The sequence below is a fragment of the Ruditapes philippinarum genome, unplaced genomic scaffold (assembly GCF_026571515.1).
Source record: "Ruditapes philippinarum isolate M1 unplaced genomic scaffold, ASM2657151v2 ctg4514_1_1_1_1, whole genome shotgun sequence".
Taxonomy (NCBI): domain Eukaryota; kingdom Metazoa; phylum Mollusca; class Bivalvia; order Venerida; family Veneridae; genus Ruditapes; species Ruditapes philippinarum.
In genome coordinates, this window is record NW_026860424.1 from 94,351 (window position 1) to 102,996 (window position 8,646).

Here is an 8,646-nt window from a genome sequence, read left to right on the forward strand (position 1 = left end):
TGATGATTGAGGCAAAAATGTGATCGCTAGAGTGTTAACAATGTTTTTTCTATTTTTAGCTCCTGTGACCTAGGTTTTCATCCGAGATGACCCATGATCAAACTCATTCGAGCTATCAACTAGATATGCATCGTGACAAAGTTTAATGATGATTGAGGCAAACGTGACCCCGCTAGAGTGTTAACAAACAAGTGTGGACCGACGACGGACATTCAACGATCCTAAAAGCGCACCCTAAGCAAGCTCAGATAAGCTAAAAAACAACAACAATATCCTAAAAAGAATTTTAAGGACCTTACAGTAATGACCTGATTTCTGCTTGATTTGCGCGGTTCTCTTATAGAGCTCAAAAAATTCTTTTATGAGCAGTTTGACGGTTGTATGGCTTTCATAACGTTTATATCAATACAAAATATTGCGAACACTACCAATTAAAACAATTCCATGTATAAGTCATTATTGTTAAAGGTAACTCAAGTAACAGTTAAAGGTATTGAACATCTTAATATGCAAATGATGTTAAATCAAGAATTATAAAACATCTACTGTAACAGATAAAACTTTCAACTTGATACTTTCATGTCAAACCATGAAATGTGGCGACTAATCAACGAGTAATAGAATTGCTTTATCTTAGATAGAAAGAACAATGGACGGAACTTAATGAAATGGAATGCTGGAAGAGTATAAGCTGCTAAGAAGAGGCAAATTATAAATGTAGACAATATATCGTGGGAGGTTTATACGGTGTTTAAGTAGGGAATTGAATATTGGAACAACCAAAATAGAACATATTGACATTATAAGAACTAGACTAAGTATATAAGAAACACAATAGGAATGTCGTGCGGAAAGATCTTCAAAATGCGGAAATATAGATTCTCTGATGATACCATCTAGTAAAAAATGAAAATGTCAAATGATTTTTGGTTATTTTATATGAACAATACGATATATGTATTACTCAATGTCATTTTACAAATGTGATGCGTTACAAAGGGTAACGGATTTACGGAAGCAAAAAAAAAAAAAAAAAAAAAAAGGCAAAAGTGTACTTCAAATTTTTAAATATTAGACATAACATATAATGAACAAAAAGAAATATTCTAAGTCTTCTTGCATATAACTTTTTTATATTTTCTCTCTTTGTCTTTTTATCATTAACCTGTGACAAAATGACGTTTAGGGACGTAACTATTCAGAAGAACGTAAAATGGTTCATCCTTTCTATTTTCAACACTCTCTGTTGTCAGTAATTGCAAGGTTCTCAGAAAGAGAAATAATCTTATAAAATGCGTTTTTCCAGTTCTTCGGGATTATTCAGTCCAGCTCTTTAAATGTTGAGAACTACTGAGTACCGCTCTTTACAATTGAATAACGATCAAGCCGATGCCAGGGGTGTGAGAGATGTTGCATATATTTATTACACTAAAACAAACCGAGTCTGCAAATTTCGTGTTAAAAGATATATAACGTCTTTAACTTAAAGAAACTATTAAATATTTTTAATTTTTTTCTGTCTTTCCCGGGGTTTTACATGCTATGCTTTAAAAGAAAAGTTTCAAAAAATCTAGGTTAAAGCAAATAAAACTTCCCTTTTTACATGCGCTTTAAAAATGTATATATAAAATTTTGTCTTTTTTTTTAATTTCAAAATTTTTTTCCCTTTTTAAAAAATCAAGTGTAATCTTCACCAGAGCCGGACATTCGGCTTTCTCGTTTTACAACTGAAAATAATTACAAACATATCAGAAAGCACTGACACAGATCTTGATCATGTAAAAAACAATATTTTTTTTATGGAATGTGGTGTCCAACACAAGTTACTGTTTTAAAATTTTGCAAAATTAATATATACATGTACTAATAATTTTCTAAGTTAAACTTAAAGAGGTTCTCAAAAGCAGCTTCCCGACAGATTATTGCTTTTTTCCTTGACATTTTGCCGCTATTATATATTCATGTACTACTAATAATCTGAGTTTAACTCCAAGAGATTCTCAACAAAGCAGTATGCCTCCAGACTATTGCCTTTTTTCTTGAAATTTTCGAAAATCTATTACATAGTAAAATATCTACAAGTATATAATGAAAGCAATTACAAATTGCCAATGGCACTTTCAACCCACTTAAATTACCAAATAAATGTCAAAATAGGCAAAATTAGTCATTCATTGATGTTTCAATGTACTTGATTACTTACTTGAATTGTATAAAGTACATATTTTTTAATTTTCTTAAAACCTTAGTACATTGTCATTATCTTAAGGCTGTTTCCTTGAAATATAATTCACCTGCAAGCATGCAGCTTTTCAGTACACTAGCTAGCCTTATTGTAGCAATAATATATTTAAATTGACTAAAAATTTAATGAATCAATAAATCAAAACGTTAAATATATATTATGTCCATATTTCATATAATTGCTATTTGGTCATTTTGAAATGTAAAATGAGCATTTTGAGTAGATAAATAGACGATATTTTTCGTTTAAACCGCTGCAAACTTTATGTAAACAGTTTAAAGACATAGCGTCATTAACAAAATGGCTATTTTTTAAAGTAAGAAATAAATTATCTTGACGAGTAGAAGGACACCCAGCTCCAAAAACATAGTTTGAGCACTCTCTTGTTCTAATTAGACATATTCAGTAAGACATTTCTAGATTCTAATAAATTTCTGCAAAGAAAGTACTTCATCTAAAGATGAACATAGTTTATTGAAATCTATTACATAGTAAAACAATAGTAAAGTAATTTCAAGTTATCAATAAAAGTAATAAATATATTGCCAATGGTTCTTTCAACCCACGTAAATTACCAAATAAATGTCAAAATAGGCAAAAGAAATTCCTCACTACGTTAGTCACGCTGTAGAAATATGGTGATAAATATTGCAAAATTAGCCATTCATTGCAAGTTTCATGTAAATTGTAGATATTTTACTTTTCTTAAAATATCTTTCTTCAAGATTGTTTACAATAGTTTGGCTCATCCGGAAGCACTCAACTTTTTAGTACACAAGCTAACCTAATGTAGCGATAATACATTTATTTTGACTTTAAAAAGAATAAAATAACTAAACACTGTGCTCACATTTCATGTTTGAAAATACAGATAATTGCTGTTCGGTCATATTTTGAATGCACACTTAACATGTATTTGATGCATAAACAGAAGATAACTTGTTTAAAACTCTGCAAACTTTATGTAAACAGTTTAAAGACATAGTGTCATTAATCAATAGGCTGTTTTAAGGAACAAATAAATTATCTTAATGGGTAGTAGGACATTCAGTTTCCCAAACATAATTTGAGCACTCTCTTGTTCAAATTAGACATATTCAGATAGAATTTCCTAGATTGCTATAAAGTTCTTCAAAGAAAGTATTTTATCTAAAGATGAGCATAGTATATCTTTAAGACTTTTAATAATAAAACATTAACAATACATTAAGACAGTAAGTGTATTATATAGGCATGATTAATTTAAATCAGTATTTAATAAAACAGACAGTTTTGGATAAAAATTCATCAAAATTGTCTGTTAATGTCTGGATTGATTGATTGTATATAGTGCTTAAGTATAAGCTTATCTGCGTTATAAAGCAGACATATTTGACATTGAAATATATCAAAGTAATTCTTTTAAAACTATCTGCATTAAATGTTAACGACTACTTAAGTTGTAAGTACCAAAATCTTATCTATCCTGCAATTTTACATCTACATTTTTACGTTTTACATTAAATTATCATAACACAGAACAAATGCAATGACCTTTTTTAAATGAGAGAAACGGTAAAGAAATTTGCATGATACGGAAATACTTGTCTCAACATTTTGAATGTGAAATATACAATAACCTTTTTTAAATTAATAGAAACGTTAAGGGTATAAAAATTAGATAATATGGAAATACGTCAGTTCAACATTTTGAATATGAAATCAATCCTAAAATGTTTGTAAAATTTCGAATTTCTATTTTTACAGAATATTCATTTTATTGCGCGAAATGACTCAAAATTGAACAACGCTAAAACGTTTTCCACTCAATGGAGCTAATTCTAGAAAAAGGTAATCTTTTTGAGAATTTTATGTTTTTCATTTATGTTTTTATGATTTCCTTTGAATGTTATCTTGCTACATTGCAATATCCTTCAATATAGTCGTTGATAAAATAAAAGGGAACTCTTGTCCAGAACAAGAAAATTCAAGACGATATGAAAATAGTACATCAATTGAGAGAAGTTCCAGGAACGTTGTGTAGTAACGTATGCATACACATCAAGTACTTGAGCAACGCTTCCAATAGTGATAAACATATGACAATGCATTTTAATTTATTTTACTCCCAACAAGTCTTTTTGGCCGTGTACTTATCAAGATGATAAACCTATTTCTATGTTTGATTTGTTTTTAAAGTACTCCAGTTAGCATAAATGAAACGGAGTAATCAAATAAGTGCAAATATGATTGAATAGTCAATTGATACCTGAAATATTTATCTCTATGCTTGGTTTGGCTATTTTCGTAACCAAACTTAGTGTATGTAGTACGATTTATACAAAGCCTTGTAATCCTGATGCTCGAAAAAAAAAAGACGTGACTGATACCTAGAGAAACTTAAGCCATTTCGAAAACTGGTGTCAAAAGAGTGATAGGATGCCGAACCATTTAATATTGAAAAACTGCAAGATCTGCTAAAAATTTATTTAGACTGTCCTCAGAAAAAATTGTATATTTCAATAAAAAACACAGAGATTCAAAATACATGTACATTGGGTATTTTGTTAGACAAACTTTTGGATGTTAACATGTTTTGTATATCTGTCTTGTTGGATTGTCGTTGACGGTAGGTATTTTCTCTCCCCCCACCCTCTCCATTTTTAATCTCCCCAGCCGTACAGCCCTTATCCCTTTAATTCTCTTATGGGCCCGTTTTTGTTTATATTATTTCACATTACATGTCCCACTCCTTTCGCCCTTGTGTCCACTCCAGGTTTTTGTTTGGTGCCTTCTGGGTGTCCTACTTGGGTGTGTCCGGGGGCAGCGTCCTGTGAACGTTGCCTTTGCCTTGTTGATCTTTATCTTGTTATTTTAAGCCAAAATTATCATCAAATACAGTTGCAATGCACATTTGTACAACAATAACATTTGCAGTTCGTGGAAGAACAGATGGGTTTCATATGACTTGAATTGTGCCTTTATTTAAATAAAAAATTACTGTACGGTTCTCAACGTAAAATAATTAAAAAAAAGAAGTTAAGCAGAATGGATTTACCAGTATTTTGACAGCATGCATATCCACATTTGCCAGAGAGAAATCTACTGATCGACATCCAATTCAGACATATAAGGTGTGTCTAATAACTGGCGTTCTTTCAGACGCATCAATCAAAGATCTTCACGGCAAAGAATGTTCTTTGGATAATAATGTTTGCCCTAACTACCTGTTCTTGACACTGATGATTAATAACGTTTCAGTAGGGTTTAAAGTCATAACTTTGTACATTTGGTAAATTTTGCCAGACATAAGTATTATAAAGGCGTTTCAACGCATAGTTGATCCAAAGCATCTTAAACGTTTGTTTTAATTTTGACTGCACTTGATTATGTCATCTTTTGATCAAAAAGATTAAAACAAGAACAAAGCAAGTAGGTTATAATGCATTATTTGAATTTATTTTATTGCTTGCTCCTCGACGCGAATGATTTGAATCCTTCATTAGATTTCATATGAAGAAGATACCCATAAAACTACTTACTTAAGTCAACAATTTGGCGATAACTTTTCTTTTATAATCATGATTAAAGTCAAAAAATTGTTTTTCTGAGATTTAAAGCATTTTCTTATGAGTAAGTAATGTATCATTATTTCAATTAGCAAATTATGTAGACAATTTCTATTTGATACATTGTGCTTTTGGTTATAACCATAACACAGCCATTTTAGTAATTTATTGTCTGAGGGTAGCATCACGTGATCTATAAGAAAAGCATCATAAATCTTTGTTAACTATAATCACCACGTCTGCTCTAACCATGGCTACAAATAGATAGAAGTTTTCTAGACAGCAGGTTATTTCAGTATTGCGAAACACTGCTTAAAAGAAATATTTTTTTTCTCTGGGGATATGAAAGGACAAATTTACATTTTTGTGGTCACTGGGTTTCTCCAATATATTTTTACTGTAGTATGTGTTCAAATATGTCTTAAAATGAAAGGCATTATGTCAAATAAATATCTTTCAAAATGAAAAGACACAGAACAAAATGAACGAAAATTCAGTAGACCGAGACCCGCAAAGTTGTTTGCTCAAATCGGGCTATTATTCTCAAACAAAAATAAATTTCAATTCAATTTTTAGTATATGTTGTTAAAAGCCGTTGCAAAGCTCTCCCTTTTAAATGTTCTACTTAATCTATATAAATTTCAATTTTTATGTTTATAGGCTCCTACAGCTCCTTTAAATGAATGACAAGAAACGTTTACCAATGTATTTTTTTTATTAAAGATATAGATATTTTAATTTAGATATCTATATGTTAAGGGAAACTCAACAGGAACAGATGCCACTTATAGCAAAGTTACTTCAGAATCTTCAAGTCTTAGTAAACATTAAACCGTTAATTAAAAAAACGCTTATTGAAATTTATTTATCAATCTTTTATTATTTAAAAGTATACATATTTTACATCTATAATCGGTCTGATAATATATTCAAAAGCTATTACATGTATACGATATATTCAATAGAGAAAAAATACTGTTAAAATTGTTTTTGTCATTATTTATCTTGCAAAATCATTAAGGCATTACTTTGCTGATTAAAAGTTATTTTCAAGATGCTATGTAATAGAAAAGCACATATTTGTTTGACAAATGACAAAGCAAAATAAACACGCTGTGGTTTGAAACTATTCATGTTTTGTTTTAGTTTATGTTTTGATATTTCTAGATGTTTTGTAACATAGCGGAAAAGAATTCTGTAAAACGGAGACGCTAGACAGTTTATTTCCGTCTTTTTTACTTCGGCAGTTTGAATTTTCTTTAAAACTGAATCGTGAAAATAAATTATTGGTTATACTCCGGAGAGAAATGTTAACATTTTTCTTTTGAAGGTTCGTTGCTTGTTCCGTTGTTTGGCAGGCGGATTTCTTTTATAATTTATTCAGAAATTTCAATAAATTACACACGTTAGGTTAAATAATATAAGCGAATAGAGCACCTAGAATAATATAATGTTTATGGACTAAATGTATGTCAAAAAGTGATGACCCTTTGGTCCAAGTTACATTTCATGATTTGAAGTGAAATTTTGCCCATTCAAGGGTATAAAATGAGCAAACATGTAAAAGTCAAAATAAATTTACTTTTTGCTGTAATTGTTTTTCAATTTTATTAATTAATTTGCATGAACGATATTTTCTGTAAATATCCATCAGAATTTACCTATAATGTTCAATTTATAAAAAGAGTGGGGCAGTTTTTTTTAGCTCACTCTTTTTTACTTTTGTCGATCAAAATGCAAATAACATCAATATTTATCAAAACCACTTGAATTGCTAACAAACAAGTTAAATTACATCACCTTTTACGATACCTCCTCGGTAAGATAAAATTATTACGTGCTAATTGAATGGCAACCGTGAAATTTGTAGTTAAATAATCTGCGAATGGCTGTCGAAATTATTTAAGACTAGATATTAAACAAAGGAAGCGTGAGACTTATCTTTTAGACTGAAATTTCACTTCGACTAATTGCAAAAACCGAGTTTAAAAAGTTAAGATAATTATATATTCTATATATTTATACAGAAGGAAGTATATCGAGATTTCAAAAAGGTTTTAGTGTGCATCTATTCGATACAAATTTCATGTCTGAAATGAGCTGTCATATTTGCGGGCAGTCACGGCGACATCAATCATTAAAGCAATTTCACCGACTTATATCATGGCTGTCAGATATAAGATATAAGGTACGCAATTGAGGTTTCCGGTACGTACTGTAACATAGAACCTTCCCAAGAAATGTCGGCGTAAAATATAGTCTGGCATTGCCCTTTGATAAAGACTACACCATTCATGACTGAACGAACTACAAACTAGTATTTCTACAGGTTCATGCTATCAATAATAAAAAAGAATCATAGTTTTTCTTCAATTAATGTTGAAATATATGATTTACCGTGTTATCATAAACTAAGGCATAACATTTTTCATAAACATTATTTCAGATTTGAAGATTCACATTAGAAGAGTCCGTAAAATGCAGACCGTGCTATCTTAGCCATTCAAAATATTTAAATCACGAGTATTGTGATAAGATACCATGATATGTCAAGGATAGAAAACAAAAAAAGTGACAAAACGTTAGAATATGTATATAAACTACAATTTCCAATTTTCTATTTCCTTTTATCCTTTTATGAAATGTCTTTCTACTTTCTTCCATAATCTTTTAAAATTATTAGATTGTACCTATAGGAAATCTTCTAAAATATTGTTCAGTTTGACAAGCTAACACCTTGCAAACGAAATTGTGTTTAAGATAAGGATAAATATTTCCTTGTGATGGAAATATTAAACACTGGATATGAATATCACACAACAAGCTACACTTGTTAATCAATAGCCCTGGTGA